General features: G+C 45.3%; 1 protein-coding gene across 10 annotated transcripts in view; it reads left to right on the top strand.

Moving 5' to 3' along the window:
• LOC121279942 (protein CBFA2T1-like) overlaps nucleotides 1-16994 on the top strand; it is a 191811-nt gene that overhangs the window by 22839 nt on the left and 151978 nt on the right. The window contains exon 1 of one of the 10 annotated variants that reach the window (XM_041191524.1): nucleotides 1151-1245. The exons of 8 other annotated variants lie outside the window; for them this stretch is intronic. The gene's annotated coding sequence lies outside the window, so the exon portion shown is untranslated. Of the gene's footprint in view, nucleotides 1-1150; nucleotides 1246-16994 lie in introns of those variants that run through there. One more of the 10 variants, XM_041191525.1, reaches the window with a different exon arrangement.

Here is a 16994-nt window from a genome sequence, read left to right as displayed (position 1 = left end):
GCTGGGCCATTTCAGAGGGCATTTCAGAGTCAACCACATGTGGGTCTGGAGTCACATGTAGGCCAGACCAGGTAAGGGCAGCAGATTCCTTCCCTAGAGTGCATTAGTGAACCAGGTGGGTGTTTATGACAATCGGCAATGGTTTCATGGTCATCATTAAACTTTTAATTCCAGATTGTTATTGATGGGGATTTGAACCCAGGTCCCCAGAGCATTACCCTGGGTTACAAGCCCAGCGGCAATACCACTGTGCCACCAGCTCCCCATGTTAGTCCTGGTTCTGCTAAGGTGCAACCCATCTATCTTGTACAGGTACCCACATCATTAACATCACTCAAACAGATGATGCGGTCATTATCACATTGCTGTTTGTGGGAGCTTGCTGTGTACAAATTGGCTGCTGCATATCCTACATTAGAAGATCTCTTCATTGGCTGTAAAGTGCTTCAGGGTGTCCTGAGGTTGTTCAGGGAGCTATATAAATGAAAGTCAGGTTGTTCCCACAGAACCATGTAGGACACTGCTGTCCATTTCAACCCCTGGGTGAGCTGCTGAAGGTGGTTGGCATTCTTGAAATGTGTACCCCAGCCAGTGATGACACTGCAAGGAAGGGAGAAAATTGGAAACATTTTTCTTGAAAACATTATGAAAACACACTTTTGGGATTAGATGTTTCATTTTCAACCCCAGGACTTGTGCTTTCTATGACAGTTGAAAAACCATCAGCCACTCACTCCTTCATGGTGAAAATATTTTTTAAAACCTCTTTTTGTTCAAATGAAACAAATGTATAAAAGCAATAAAGAACCAATGAGACAATTATTGAAGGGAAACGGCAGCTAGAAAGTGCCTGAGTTGGATGGGTTTGTGGACTGTCAGGAATATTAATAAACTCCACAGAATAACTTCCCTGGTTCTGTAGTTATATTATCAGGAGCATGTCTTTGTCAACCTGTATTAATATTGACTGCAGAAGACAGATAGGGAACAGCTAATGCCAGGGCTCAGCTTTATCTGCCAGGAGCAGACAGAGCCTGAGCTGTTATCAGCAGACAGCAGTGTGTGTACTGAGCAGCTCGCTCTCTCAGCTGGCACTCACCGGCTATTTTGACAAGGAATAAATTCACTTTCCGACAAACCAGAGAGTTGGGCTACGGGTGAATGTGGGGTTGTGGGAGTGGAGGGGAAAACAAAATAATCAATCATCGCTTTGATTTCATATTTAGTTTCCAGGAGCATTCTCAGGTACTCCTTTTCTTACTCATTTTCTTCTTTTGCCAGTCTCCATTTCTCCGCTTTCGATCCCACCTAATTGTGGTTTAACGTTAAAGGATCTTGTACTGTTGCTCTATTAAGTGATTTTTGGATCTCATGTGAAGCACTGTGGCGTAATCCAGTGAAGTACTGAGGGAGTGCTGCACTTCGGAAGGTCAATACAGAGGGAGTGCTGCACAGTCGGAGGGTCCATACCGAGGGAGTGCTGCACATTCGGAGGGTCCATACCGAGGGAGTGCTGCACATTCGGAGGGTCAATACCGAGGGAGTGCTGCACATTCGGAGGGTCAATACAGAGGGAGTGCTGCACAGTCGGAGGGTCAATACAGAGGGAGTGCTGCACAGTCGGAGGGTCCATACCGAGGGAGTGCTGCACTGTCAGAGGATCCATACTGAGGGAGTGCTGCACTGTCAGAGGGTCCATACTGAGGGAGTGTTGCACATTCGGAGGGTCAATACCGAGGGAGTGCTGCACATTCGGAGGGTCAATACTGAGGGAGTGCTGCACTGTCAGAGGGTCCATACTGAGGGAGTGCTGCACTGTCAGAGGGTCCATACTGAGGGAGTGCTGCACATTCGGAGGGTCAATACAGAGGGAGTGCTGCACATTCGGAGGGTCAATACAGAGGGCGTGCTGCACAGTCGAAGGGTCAGTACTGAGGGAGTGCGGAACTATCAGAGGATCAGTACTGAGGGAGTGCTGCACTGTCAGAGGGTTAGTACTGAGGGAACGCTGCACTGTCGGAGGATCAGTACCGAGGGAGCGCAGCACTGTCGGAGATTCAGTACTGAGGGAGCGCTGCACTGTTGGAAGGTCAGAACTGAGGGAGCGCTGCACTGTTGAAGGGTCAGTACTGAGGGGGTGCAGCACTGATGGAGGGTCGGTACTGGGGGCACTGCACTGGCAGAGGGTTGGTACTGAGGGGTTACTGCACTAATGGAGGGTCAGTACTGTGGGAGTGCTGCACTGTCAAAGGGTCAGTACTGAGGGGGCGCTGCATTGTCGAAAGGTCAGTACTGAGGGGGTGCTGCATTGATAGAGGGTTGGTACTCAGGGAGTGCTATGCTGTTGGAGGTGCCATCCTTTGGGTGAGTTGTTAAATCGAGGACATGTCTGCTCTCTGATGTGAATGTAAAAAATAAAATGCTCCTATTGGTCAAAGAACAGGTGAGTTCTCCCCGGTATACCCAATCAGCCTAACTGAAACAGATTAGCTGGTCATTTATAATCACTGTCTGTGGGATCTTGCTGTGTGCAGATTGGTTGCTGCAGTTCCCATATTCCCTCGGTGACTATATGTCAGTGACAGTAAAACTGTTTGGGCATCCTGAGGTGGTGAAAAGCTCCATGTAGATGCAAGTCTTTCTTTTACAGTTCCAGGAACCTAATCGTTGGAACAGTCTCACTGAGAGGAGAAATAAATATCTGAGGAAATATTCAGAAAGTTGAGATAACTTTGAGATAAGCTGATTGTTCATTGTTTTCTTAATCTTCACAAAGTTGATCTGTACATATTGTTCTATGTTGTTCAAATCCTAGGTGACGATTGTTAAAGGATTTAAGAATGAAGAAAATTTGCGTTGAAGTATTCAGCCAAATGGTAGCCAGGTTGTGGGATAAGTTATCAGGGCAGGAGATTGAAGCTGGCAAGAAAACATAGAGCTAAAGGGCAAATAGATGTGTTTCTGAAGGAAGAAGATTGTCAGGTGTGGTCAGTGAGTGCATGAACAGATGCGTAGGTTTAATGCAGGGAAAAGAGATCTGCAGTTGGGCTAAATGACCTTATCCTGTTCCAAACAATAATTACCCTATGGATTTTTAAGTCTGTGCTGTGAAAACAGTAGAATCGCTGCAATTATTCCTAGTGTTCCTGGAAAAAGAAAGGGTTTGCAATCCTCATCACAATCCAGTAACTCTTGCATAATATTATGTTGAGTAATACTATTTAATTGCTGCTTATATGTAAATAAAGATGAATCCTCTTTCCAGTGGGATTCCCCTTTGCAAAGCTGTATTCAATCCAATAATCAGATTACTGTTGGTGAGGTCATCTTTGAAATTGAGTAGTAACTCTAACCAGGTAGAGTACAGGAAAGGTTCAGCATGGATCAGTTCAATATAAGAGTTGTCAGACTGTTAAAGAGAAAAGACTTGTGTTTCGAAGGAGAAATTGGAGTATGAGAAAAAGCTAGCTAGAAATATAAAATGGAGTTTCCTCAAACGTTTAAAAGGGAAAAGAGTAACTAAAGGGAATGTTGGTCCCTTAAAGGGTGAGACTGGGGAATTAGTAATGGGGAACGAGGAGATGGCAGAAGTTTTGGGCAGGTATTTTGTGTCTGTCTTCACTGTAGAAGACACAAAATGTCCAAGAATACTTGAAAATCAAGAGATGAAAGGGAGGGATGAACTTAAATAGATCACAATCATTGGGGAAAAGTTACTGGGAAAACTATTAGAACTAACGGTTAACAACTCTGAAGAAGGGTCATACAGACTCAAAACGTTAACTCTGTTTCTCTCTCCACAGGTGCTGTCAGACCAGCTGAGTTTTTCCAGCATTTTCTGTTTTTGTTTATGGTTTTGTGAGTAATAGAGTTATTTGAGGAAGTATCAAGCAAAGTGGATAAAGAGGAATCTGTAGATGTAGTGTACCTGGATTTCCAAAAGGCACGCAATAAGGTGCCACACAAAATAAGAACTCATGGTGCAGAGGTAACAGGTTAACATTGATAGAGGATTTGTTCACTAACAGGAAGCAGAGAGTAGAGAAAAATGGGTAATTTCTGGGTTGGCAAGCTGTTACTGTTGGAGTACCAGAGGGATCAGTCTGGGGGCCTTGATTATTTACAATATATATCAATGATTTGGATGATGGGACTTACTGTATGGTTGCTAAATTTGCTAGTGACACAAAGAGAAATAGGAAACTTTTTTAAAATTCATTCATGGGATGTGGGCTTTTCCGGCTGGGCCAGCATTTATTGCCCTTGAGAAGGTGGTGGTGTGCTGCTTTCTTGAACCTCTGCAGTCCATGTGGTGTAGGTAGATCTATTTTGCTGTTAGGAAGGGAGTTCCAGGATTTTGACCGAGCGACAGTGAAGGAATGGTGATATATTTCCAAGTCAGGATGGTGAATGACTTGGGAGCTTCCAGGAGGTGGTGTTCCCATCTATCTGCTGTCCTTGTCCTTCTAGATGGTAATGGTCGTGGGTTTGGAAGGTGCTGTTGAAGGAGCCTTGGTGAATTCCTGCAGAGCATCTTGGAGATGGTGCACACTGCTGCCAATGTTCGTCGGTGGTGACAATCAAGAGGGCTGGTTTGTCCTGGATGGTGTCGAGCTTCTTGAGCGTTGTGGGAGCTGCACTTATCCAGGCAAGTGGGGACTCCTGACTTGTGCCTTGTAGATTGTGGACAGGCTTTGGGGATCAGGAGATGAGTTACTTGTCGCAGGATTCCCAGCCTCTGACCTGCTCTTGTAGCCACAGTATTTATATGGCTAGTCCAGTTCAGTTTCTCATCAATGGTAACCCCAAAGATGTTGATAGTGGGGGATTCAGTGATGGTAATGCCATTGAACATCAAGGGGTAATGTTTGGATTCTCTCTTGTTGGAGATGGTCATTGCCTGACACTTGTGTAGCGTGAATGTTACTTGCCACTTGTCAGCCCAAGCCTGGATATTGTCCAGCTCTTGCTGCATTTGGACATGGACTGCTTCAGTATCTGAGGAGTTGCGAATGGTGCTGAACATTGTGCAATCATCAGCGAACATCTCTACTTCTGACCTTATGATGGAAGGAAGGTCATTGATGAAGCAGCTGAAGATGGTTGGGCTGAGGACACTACCCTGAGGAACTCCTGCAGTGATGTCCTGGAGCTGAGATGACTGACCTCCAACAACCACAACCATCTTCCTTTGTGCTAGGTATGACTCCAGCAGAGAGTCTTCCCCCTGATTCCCATTGATTCCAGTTTTGCTAGGGCTCCTTGATGCCACACTCGGTTAAATGCTGCCTTGATGTTAAGGACAGTCACTCTCACCTCACCTAGGGTGCTTGTTTGAACCAAGGCTGTAATGAGGTCAGGAGCTGAGTGGCCCTGGTGGAACCCAAACTGGGCATCAGTGAGCAGGTTATTGCTAAGCAAGTCTACTTGATAGGACTGTTGATGACCCCTTCCATTACTTTACTGATGATCGGGAGTAGAATGATGGGGCAGTAATTGGCTGGGTATAATTTTGTCCTGCTTTTTGTGTACAGGACATACCTTGGCAATTTTCCATATAGCCGGGTACATGCCTGTTGTAGCTGTACTGGAATAGCTTGGCTAGGGGTGTGGCAAATTCTGGAGCACAAGTCTTCAGTACTATTGCCGGAATATTGTCAGAGCCCATTGCATTTGCAGTATCCAGTGCCTTCAGCTGTGTCTTGATATCATGTGGAGTGAATTGAATTGGCTGAAGACTGGCATCTGTGATGCTGGGGATCCTCTGGAGGAGGCCGAGATGAATCACCCACTCAGCACTTCTGGCTGAAGATTGTTGCGAATGCTTCAGCCTTATCTTTTGCACTGCTGTGCTGGGTTCCTCCATCATTGAGGATGGGGATATTTGTTGAGCCTCCTTTTCCAGTGAGCTGTTTAATTGTCCACTATCATTCACAACTGGATGTGGCAGGACTGCAGAGCTTAGATCTGATCCGTTGGTTGTGGAATCGCTTAGCTTTGTCTATCACTTGCTGCTTATGCTGGTTGGCACGCAAGTAGTCCTGTGTTATAGCTTCACCAGGTTGACACCTCATTTTTAGGTATGCCTGGTGCTGCTCCTCACCTGCCCTCTTGCATTCTTCATTGAAGCAGTGTTGATCCCCTGGCTTGATGGTAATGGTAGAGTGGGGGATATGTTAGGCCATGAGGTTACATATTGTGTTTGAGTACAATTCTGCTGCTGCTGATGGCCCACAGCACCTCATGGACGCCCGGTCTTGTGTTACTAGATCTGTTTGAAATCGATCCCATTTAGCACGGTGGTAACGTCACACAACACGATGGAGGGTATCCTCAATGTGAAGGTGGGATTTCGTCTCCACAACGACTCTGCGTTGGTCACTCCTACCGATACTGTCATGGACAGATGCATCTGCGGCAGGCAGGTTGGTGAAGTTGAGGTCAAGTATGTTTTTCCTTCTTGGTTCCCTCACCACCTGCCGCAGCCCCAGTCTAGCAGCTATGTCCTTTAGGACTCAGCTAGCTTGGTCAGTAGTGGTGTCCTCTACCCAGAGTACATTCTGCGTCATTGCCACCCTCAGTGCTTCCTCCAAGTGGTGTTCAACATGGAGAGCACTGTTACATCAGCTGAGGGAGGGCGGCACGTGGTCATCAGCAGGAGGTTTCGTTGCCCATGTTTGACCTGATGCCTTGAGACTTCATGGGATCCGAAGTCGATGTTGAGGGCTCCCAAGGCAACTCCCTCCCGACTGTATACCGCTGTGCTGCCATATCTGCTGGGTCTGTCCTGCCGGTGGGACAGGACATACCCAGGGATGGTGATGGTGGTGTCTGAGACATTATCTGTAAGGTATGATTCCATGAGGATGACTATGTCAGGCTGTTGCTTGACTAGTCTGTGAGACGGCTCTCCCAATTTTGGCACTGGCCCCCAGATGTAAGTAAGGAGGACTTTGCAGGGTGGACAGGGCTGCAATTGCTGTTCTCGTTTCCGGTGCTTGGGTTGATGCTGGGTGGTCCGTCCGGTTTCATTCCTTTTTTTGTGACTTTGCAGCAGTCTGTTACAACTGAGGGGCTTGCTAGGCCATTTCAGAGGGCATTTAAGAGTCAACCACGTTGCTGTGGGTCTGGAGTCACATGTAGGCCAGACCAGGTGAGGATGACAGATTTCCTTCCCTAAAGGACGTAATGAATCAGATGGGTTTTTACAACAATTGACAATGGTTCCATGGTCATCTTAGACTTCCAATTCCAGATTTTTATTGAATTCAAATTCCATCATCTGCTGTAGCGGGATTCGAACCTGGATCCCCAGAGCATTACCCTAGGTCTCTGGTTTACTAGCTCAGTGACAATACCACTCCGACCCTATGTCCTTTTGACAACTAAGTTGTTAAAAGGACACAAAGGGTGTACAAGGGATTTAGGTAGGTTAAATGAGCGGGCAGTATTTGGAATATAATTGGGAAAATGTGAACTTGTCCATTTTGGCAGGAAGAATAGAAACACAGTATATTATTTAAATGGAATGGGATTGCAGAACTCAATGATACAGAGGTATCTGGGTGTCCTGAATCACAAAAAATTAGTATGCAGGTACAAGTGTTAGGGAGACAAATTGAATGTTAGTATTTATTGCAAGGGGAATCGGGTATAAAAGTAGGGAATTGTTTCTGCAGCTGTACGGGCCTTATGTGGACCTCATCTAGAGTACTATTTTGGTCGCCTGTCTTAAGAAAGGATATAATTGCATTGGAAGCAGTTCAGAGAAGGTTCACTTAACTGATTCCTAGGATGAGTGGGTTGTCTTGAGGAATGGTTGAGCAGGTTGGGCTATACCCATTAGAGTTTAGACGAATGAGGTGATATTATTGCAACATATAAGATTCTGAGGTGACTTGACAGGGTGGATGCTGAAAGGATGTTTCCCTTTGTGGGGTTTTAGAATTAGGGGGCACAGTTTCAGAATAATGGGTCTCCCATTTAAGGCTGAGATGAGAAGAATTTTTTTCTCTCAGAGGGTCGTTTGTGGAATTCTGTTCCTCAGAGAGCAGTGGAGGCTGGATCATTGAATATATTCAAGGCTGAGTTAGATTTTTGATAGGCAAGGGAGTCAAAGGTTATGGGGACATACAGGAAAGTGGAGTTGAGGCCACAGTCAGATCAAGCATGATCTTATCGAATGGTGGAGCAGGCTGGAGGGGCCGAATGGTCTACTACTCCTAATTCTTGTGTTATGTTTCTGTACCTTCTTTCAAGACCTCAAGATGTCCCAAAGCATTTTACAGCCAATGATGTACTTTTAAAATGTAGGAAACATGAAAAGCAATTTGTGTACAAGTTCCCACAAATAGCCATGTGACCATGACCAGATAATCCATTTATTTGGTGATATTGGGTGAGAACTCCCCTGCTCTTCTTCAAATAATGCAATGAGATCTTTTACATCAACCTGAAAAGGCAGAGGGGACATTGCTGAAAAAAAGAGATATGTCAAAGCTGTTCATCATCACCAGGACACTTGGCAAGAATACCAATATAAGGACAAACCACAATTTATACTGTATGTGAAGGGAGGGCTGATAGGTTGCAAGTGGATTCTGAAGGTGTGCCTTCATCCTAAATCAAACGGGAAGAGGTATTTGCTGAGTTTGAACTCCTCTACCCCCAACTGTCCGGCCACAAACCAGTGTTCACTGAAGACGCTGAATCCTTGAGAATTTGCCTAGCTGACCTAGCACACGCAAATTGTGGGGTTCTGAACGACCTGCCTAACTTTCATATTCAACGCAAATGTCTTAAGCATTGCGAGGCCTGAAGACCAACCCAGACATACTACATCAGTAAATCTGATAAAGGGATGGGAATAGTCATCCTTAACAAGCGCGACTATTTCAAAAAAACGCAGACCATTCTTGATGACAGGTCCAAATTTGTATTCATTGGACCTGTCGCTCAACATGACTGGACAGCCTTGCTTGAAAGTAAGCTAAAAAAAAACGCTTGCTAGATTTGTGTAAGAGCGATGAGCTGCCATGTGATATATATGACAGGGTTCATCCTCACGGCTCACTGTGTCTGTGTATGTATGGGCTCTCCAAGACACACAAAAGTGATGTCCCTTTACGCCCCATCTTACCTATGACTGATTCTGCACAACATGAATTGGTCAAATGGTTGGGTGAATTGTTAAAACCAGTTTTAACCAAGTTTTCCACATACACGGTGAAGGATTCCTTCACATTTGCAAAGCCACACAGGACTTGCATATCGATAGCAATACTGTGTCCACGTGCTCATTTGACATTGCTAGCCTATTCATCAATGTTCCACTTAAGGAAGCCATTAATATTTGTGCTGCAGCACTTTATCATGGTGATCTAGACCCGCCACCATTGTGTGAATCAGTATTCATTGAACTTATGAACTTGGCAACACACTCAATTAAGTTCAGTCTTAATGACACCATGTTTGCCCAAATTGACGGTGTTGCCATGGGATCCCCCCTAGGCTCAGCTCTCGCAAAATACTTTGTTGGGTTCCATGAGAAATGTGCCTTCGATGGAATGACACCCAACCTCCTACCCTTTGCATATTTCTGAAATGTCGATGATACGTTTGCTATATTTAAATCTGCAGCTGCATGTAATAGTTTCCTTGCATGTCTTAATGGGCTTCATCCTGCACTCAAATTCACCTTTGTAATGGGGCAGTCAAATGAACTCCCCTTCCTTGATGTACTAGTTGAGAAATCTGCCAGGGGGTTCTCTACCACGGTCTACCACAATCCTCCCTTCATTGGTCAATATACACATTGGGATTCATACAGTTCCACACACTATAAGATTGGTCTTATCGGCAATCTTGTAAATAGGGCCCGAGTCATTTGCTCACCATGCAAGCATGATGCTGAAACAGGGCACATCAGAGGCACCCTGCGGGATAATGGCTACCCTGATCAGATCATTTCGTGCTGAATATCACACAAACTCAAGAATGGGTCTAAGGCTGTCACTTTCGGCCTGAAAAATCCCAGAATCTTAACGGCACAGAAGGAGGCCATACGGCCCATCATGTCTGCACTGGCTCTCCAAATGAACATTTGAGCCCAGCCTTTTCCCTGTACCCCTGCACATTGTTTCTATTCAAGTAATCATCCAATGCCCTCTTGAATGCCTCAATTGAATCTGCCTCCACCACAATTCCAGACAGCGCATTCCAGACCCGAACCACTCGCTGTGTGAAAACGTTTTTTCACACATCACACTTGCTTCTTTTGGAAATCACTTTAAATCTGTGCCCTCTCATTCTTGATCCTTTTACGAATGGGAACAGCTTCTCCCTATCTACTCTGTTCAGCCCCCTCATGATTTTGAACATCTCTATCAAATCTCCTCTCAGCCTTCTTCTCTCCAAGGAGAACAGTCCCAACCCCTCCAATCTATCATCATAGCTGAAGTTTCTCATCCCTTGAACCATTCTTGTAAACCTCTTCTGCACTCTCTCCAATGTGTTCACATCGTTCCTATAATGTGGCGCCCAGAACTGTACACAATACTGCAGCTGAGGTCTAACGAGTGTGTTATATAAATTCAGCATAATCTCCCTGCTCTTGTACTCTATGCTCCTATTAATAAAGCCCAGGATACTGTATGCTTTACTAATTTTCTCCACCTGTCCTGCCACCTTCAATGATCTATGCACATATACACCCAGGTCTTTCTGCTCCTGCACCCACTTCAAAATTTCACCCTTGAAATTTTTATGAAACCATTGCTGATTGTTGTAAGAACCCATCTGGTTCACTAATGTCCTTTAGGGAAGGAAATTTGCCATCCTTACCTGATCTGGCCTATGTATGACTCCAGACCCACTGCAATGTGATTGACTCTTAAATGCCCTCTGAACAAGGGCAATTAGGGATGAGCAATAAATGCTGGCCTAGGCAGCGATGCCCACATCCCACGAATGAAAAAAAAACCAATATAAATTGTTGTTTTCCCCTTATATTGATATTCTTGTGAAGTGTCCTGATGATTGCAAGATGAAAAGCTTCGATACGTCTCTTTTCTCAGCAATACCGAGGGAGCTTTGGTTAAACATCCAAAAAATAGTGCAACACTTGCTCAGTACCGAGCCTCTGAAATTGTAGTGCTCCCTCAGCTCTGACCCTCCAACAATGCAGTGCTCCCTCGGTTCTGACCCTCCAACAGTGCAGCGATCCCTCTGTACTGACCCTCCGGCAGTGCAGTGATCCCTCAGTACTGACCATCCCGACAGTGTGGCGCTCTCTCAGTACTGACCCTCCGACAGTGCGGCGATCTCTCAGCAAACACCCTCTAGCAGTGCAGCAATCCCTCAGTACTGAACCTCCAGCAGCGCAGTGATCCTTCAGTATTGACCGTCCAATGGTGCAGCGATCCCTCAGTACTGGCCCTCCGACAGTGCAGTGCTCCCTCAGTACTGACTCTCCAAAATTGCAGCACTCCCTCAGTACTGACCCTCCGACAATTTAACAATCCTTCAGTATTGACCCTCCAATAGTGCAGTGATCCCTCAGTACTGACCCTCCGACAGTGCAGCATTTCCTCAGTACTTACCCTCTGAAAGTGCAGCACTCGCTCTGTCCTGACCCTCCGACAGTGTGGCGCTCCCTCAGTACTGACCCTCCAACAGTGCAGCACTCGCTCTGTATCGAGCCTCCAACAACACAGCATTCCCTCATACCTCCTAGACACGATTTCCCCAATGCTCTCTTCATTGGCCTCTCCCAGAGATTGCAGAGCTCTGAAATGCAGAGGGATCTGGGTGTCCTAGTGCATGAATCACAAAAGGCTACTATGGGGTACAAGTAATTAGGAAAGCTAATAGAATGTTATTGTTTGTTGTGAGGGGATTTGAATATAAAAGTAGGGAGGTTGTGCCTTACTTGTACAGGACACTGGTGAGACCACATCTGGAGTACTGTGTACAGTATTGGTCTCCTTATTTAAGGACAGATATAACTGCATTAGAAGCAGTTCAGAGAAGGTTTACTAAACCAGTACTAGGAATGGGTGGTCTTATGAGGAAAAATTAGACAGGCTAGGCTTGTATATGCTGGAGCTTAGAAGAATAAGAGGCGAATTCATCGAAACATTTAAGACCCTGAGAGGCCTTGACAGGTTGTATGTGGAGAGGATGTTTCCTCTTGTGGGAGAATCTGGGGGTCACTGTTTAAAAATAAAGGATCGCTCATTTAAGACAGAGATGAGAAGGAATTTTCTCTCTCAGAGGGTTGTGAGTCTTTGGCACTCTCTTCCTCAAAAGGCAGTGAAAGCAGAGTCTTTGAATGTTTTCAAGGCAGAGCTAGATAGATTCTTGCTTAACAAGAGGGTGGAAGGTTATTAGGAGTCGGGGGGAGGTTACAGTCAGATCAGCCATGAGCTTATTAAATGGTGGAGCAGGCTTGAGAGACGGATTGGCCTACTCCTCCTAAATCATACGTTTGTATGTTTGTATCTATCCTCTATAAGATCCAACTTGTCAATGATCTTCTATCTATATTATGTCCCACATTAAGTCCTGAATTGAAGCTGAGGTTCCGCCACGATCATATACAATGGCAGAGTAGGCTCGATAGCTCTGTGGTCTTCTCCTGCACTCATTTCTTATGTTCCTATGTCTCCCTTCAGCCCACGATTGGTGACAGAGCCTTCAGGTGGCTCGGTGCTTCTCTCAGGAAAGTGAACAACCTTCCAAGCCCCATCTGCCACTTCCCAACTCTCCTCAATTTCTTAAATAAGAACTTTCTCAGACTAGATCTCCAGTCAGCCTTCCCAATCTTTCCCACTATGGCCCCACATCCACTCATTTAGCTATTAAATAGTTTTCTCCATTTCCTCTCTGTAAAGTGCCGAGGATTAATCTCCATGTTAAAGGCATTGACCAAATGTAAGTTAGATATTTATTTTTGTGGAGCAGTGGGGAATTTGGTTCTTTGGGGATGGTCCCTGGAGGTTGCCTGTCTCTTTTGCTGCACTGAGGTTTGCAGAGCGTTGATGTGCTGACATTTATTAGTTTGTCTGTGGGGCTGAAAACTGAGATGGAGCCAGGGCTGCTGCCTGTGTTGAGAGTGCAGGCACTTTCCATGGTTGCTGGATGTCAATGTTAAATGAAGGACAGGAACATCTCGGCACTAACTGTTGCTGATCACAGTGGTGCTCTTCTTCTCCATCTGCTACCTAATCATGGTTCCTCGTTAGAGAGTCTGCACTTCAGAAGGCGAAGACAACATTTTCTCCCCAGGAAACCACCATTATCTAACAATTCCTTCTCTCACCAACCAGACAACATTAGCTTCAATACAGCAAACAATTACAGTAAAGCCCATTGTAACTTCATTGGTTTTGTTTTCCATCTAATTTTCTTAGTTCTGGTTTTGATACAGGGTAAAGCTCCATTGTCCCCATCAAACACTCCCAGGACCGGTACAGCATGGGGTTAGATAGAGAGTAAAGCTCCCTCTACACTGTCCCCATCAAACACTCCCAGGACAGGTACAGCACGGGGTTAGATACAGAGTAAAGCTCCCTCTACACTGTCCCCATCAAACACTCCCAGGACAGGTACAGCACGGGGTTAGTTGTTGGTGGGTGCCTGGAGACAGGATGTTCTGATGTTGGAGACTGGTGCTGAATCTCTTTGCCTTCACAACAACACCCACCCATCCCATCCCACCCCCACAACCACCAACTCCCACCCCTGTCAACATGGATGTGTCAGAATTTCCTCTATTTGGTGTTGGACAAGAATCCCATCCCTGTTGGAGTAGAACTGGGGTTTGAGTTCTGTCCCCAGTGGAGTGCGGTATAGTTAACCGAGCTGCCATTAGCAGCATTGTAAATTGCTTGCAATATTCTTACCTACCTCTTTCTTAACAATCAACCCAAACTTCAAATTGATTTCTTTCTTGCAGTTCTCAGAGTCATGTCTCTGATCTGTAATGTGTTGTTTCCCTGCCGCTATGTAGTCCTTCCCTGAAGGACATATCTGTAATAAGTGTGAGCCTCTGCTCTTTGCTTCCCCTGATAACACTGCTGCTCTCTCTTGTGCTGAATGATTGACCTTGCTTCCCTTTTCTTCATGTGAAGTAACTGTTATCTATAATTAAACTGGCAAACTCTGATGGGACAATTAGGGTTATCAGATTCACACTGCAGCCTCCTTCTCTTTTCCCCCCGTTGGCTCTGCCTGTTATCGCCTGCATTGTGTTGAAAATATCAGCCACACGAAATGTGTATAATTGGAGTGAATATGTTCGCGGTCCCACCATCTCCCCATCCAACCTGTGGAAGGAGGGGCTGTGAGAAATAGCAACTTGTCTCTGAGTCACACAGTGCCCCCCTGCACCGGGTGAGAGCTATCGCTATAAGCACAGTATCTTCGGGACTATTACAAGGAGTGATGGGAGTAGGGAGGCATTTGGAGGTTTAAACAAAATTGCATTTTTTCCTGTGCTGACGTTGCTGATTTTTGTGCGGTTTCATGTGGCCAAGGGCTATCTGGTAAGATAGCCTTTGGATTTATACAGTGTCTTTCACAACCTTGGTATATCACAAAGTCAATAAAGTGTTGTCAATGTTGTAATGTATGGAACATTTCAGCCAATTGGTGCATAGTAAGGTCCAACAAACAGCAATAGGACGTTGACCAGATCATCTGTTTTTGAGTTATGTTGGTCGAGGGATAAATATTGGCCAGCACACTAGAAAAACTCCCCTGTTCTTCTTTGAACAATAATGTCCCCCTGAGAGTTTTAACATCTCATCCAAAAGACAGTGTAGCGCTCCCACCGAACTTGCTGCAGCGAGGTACCGTCTAGATTTTCAAGTGGCGCAATCTCTGCTCCGAGTCAGGAGAGTGATACCTGAGTCACAGCTGACATGTCACTCAGTGGTACCTCACCATGTGGCTGTTAACATGAGCCTAGATGGTGGTTGCTGACAGGCTGTGGAGGGAGTCATGAGTGAGTTCAGTCCTGTCATCTATCATTTCCACGTGCTTTCTGTCCAGGGGTCACTGTGCACTGTAATTTAGTCCATTTTTATTTTCCAATCAGTGTCCTAAACCAGCTGGAGCCTGAGCCTGGTGTTCTGTCTCAGCTCCCCTTCAGTCGAGATCAGTAACTCAGCAACTCTGAGGTAACACTGTTGTAAAATGCACTTGCTCTCCTGGTTGCAGTGATCTCCAGTTACCATTTGTTTGTTTGTTTGTTCCAAATGTGGATTCTGCATTTATGCTTAATTCTTGTTAAGTAATTAGAGCCATGCTGTAACATGTTCAGTAATGTACAATGCCATTGGCAACTGTAGCTGGATTACATCTCTCTCGATGAGTGCTGTGAGGAGAACTGAGACTGTCAGTTAAGAGGTATACCTTAGTGGTTTGGGGCTCAGGTTTTTATTCTGTTAGATTGGGGCTGCGCTTGGCTTTGGAGAAAAGTCCCCAGTGGTCTAAGGCACTTGTACATCTGCAGTAACATCAGAGGTTATATGTAGTGACCTCAGAAATAAATTGCATTTCCTGTTCAAATTGTTAGTGTGAGAGAGCACAAGGGCCAGGGAGTGATGGTGGTGAGGATTGGGCAGTGTAGAGACGAGACGCAGTGATAGTGTGTGCAGTCAACTCTGTATCGCCTACCCCTTCCCTGTAATTCACCTTTGGAATCAGAACCTTTAGTCACCTTCTCCCCAGCCACCATCCCAGCACCTCCACTTGTCCTATCGCACCCTCTCTCTCTCTTTCAAATGCCTTCCTAAAATCTCCCTCTCTGACCTGCTTTCTGTCATTTCCTAAACTCTCTTATCTGCCCAGTTATTTTCATCACTGTGAAGAATTCTGAGTAATTTTACCACATAAAAGACATTATGTTTTATTTCTTAGGTAAAAGCAAAATACTGCAGATGCTGAAAAATCTGAAATAAAAACAGAAAGTGCTGGAAATATTCAGTGGGTCTGGCAGCATCTGTGGAGAGGTGGTGGCAGAGTGGTAATTTTGCTGTATTAGTAAACCAGAGACCCAAGCCAATGTTCTGGGGATATGGGTTCAAATCCCACCATGGGATTTAATAAACCTGGAATTTAAAAACTAGTCTCAGTAATGGTGACCGTGAAATTATCATTGATTGTTGTAAAAACCTTTCAGGGAAGGGAATCTGCCAATCTGCCCTACATGTTGACTCTTAACTGCCCTCTGAAATGACCTAGCAAGGGCAATTAGGGATGGGCAACAAATGCTGGCCTTGCCAGTGACACCCACATCCCATGAAAGAAACAGAGTTAACGTTTTGAGTCGAATATGACTTCTTCAGAACTCAAGAACTGAAGAAATCATCTTCGACTTGAAAAGGTAACCCTATTCTCTCTCCACAGATGCTGCCAGACCTGCTGAGTATTTCTGGCACTTTTTGTCTTTATTTGTGTTATTTCTTGTTGCGCTCAGAGATCTGTACTAATAACCCAGAGATGTGAGTTCAATTCCACCACAGCAGCTGGGAATTCAATTGATTAATAAGTCTAGGATAAATGGCGATAATGAAACTACCAGATTGTTGTCAAACTCCATCTACTTCACTGATGCCCTTTCGAGAAGGAAATTACCTGTCCTTACCTGGTCTGGCTTACATGTCTCTCCAGACCCACAGCAATGTGGGTGACTCTTAACTTGACCCAGAAATGATCTAGCAAGCCACTCAGCTGTATCTCAAAGTGGGAAATAAATGCTGACGTCACCAGCGATGCCTACATCCACGAGTCATATCCATAGCTTCCAATTTCAAGGTGATCATGTTCCCAATGGATCCTGGTTGACAGGATGCAGCTTAATGGCTGCAGTTTCTCTTCCAATCATTTCTTCACTGTCTTCTGCTGAGGGCAGCTGAATTAAGGCCAGTCTGATTACAGTGATTGAAAATCAGTGAAACTCAAGAAACACTACCCATTACCATCAGCAG

Source organism: Carcharodon carcharias, chromosome 7, assembly GCF_017639515.1.
Source record: "Carcharodon carcharias isolate sCarCar2 chromosome 7, sCarCar2.pri, whole genome shotgun sequence".
NCBI classification, from domain to species: Eukaryota; Metazoa; Chordata; class Chondrichthyes; order Lamniformes; family Lamnidae; genus Carcharodon; species Carcharodon carcharias.
This window is presented reverse-complemented; position numbering and strand designations above follow the sequence as displayed.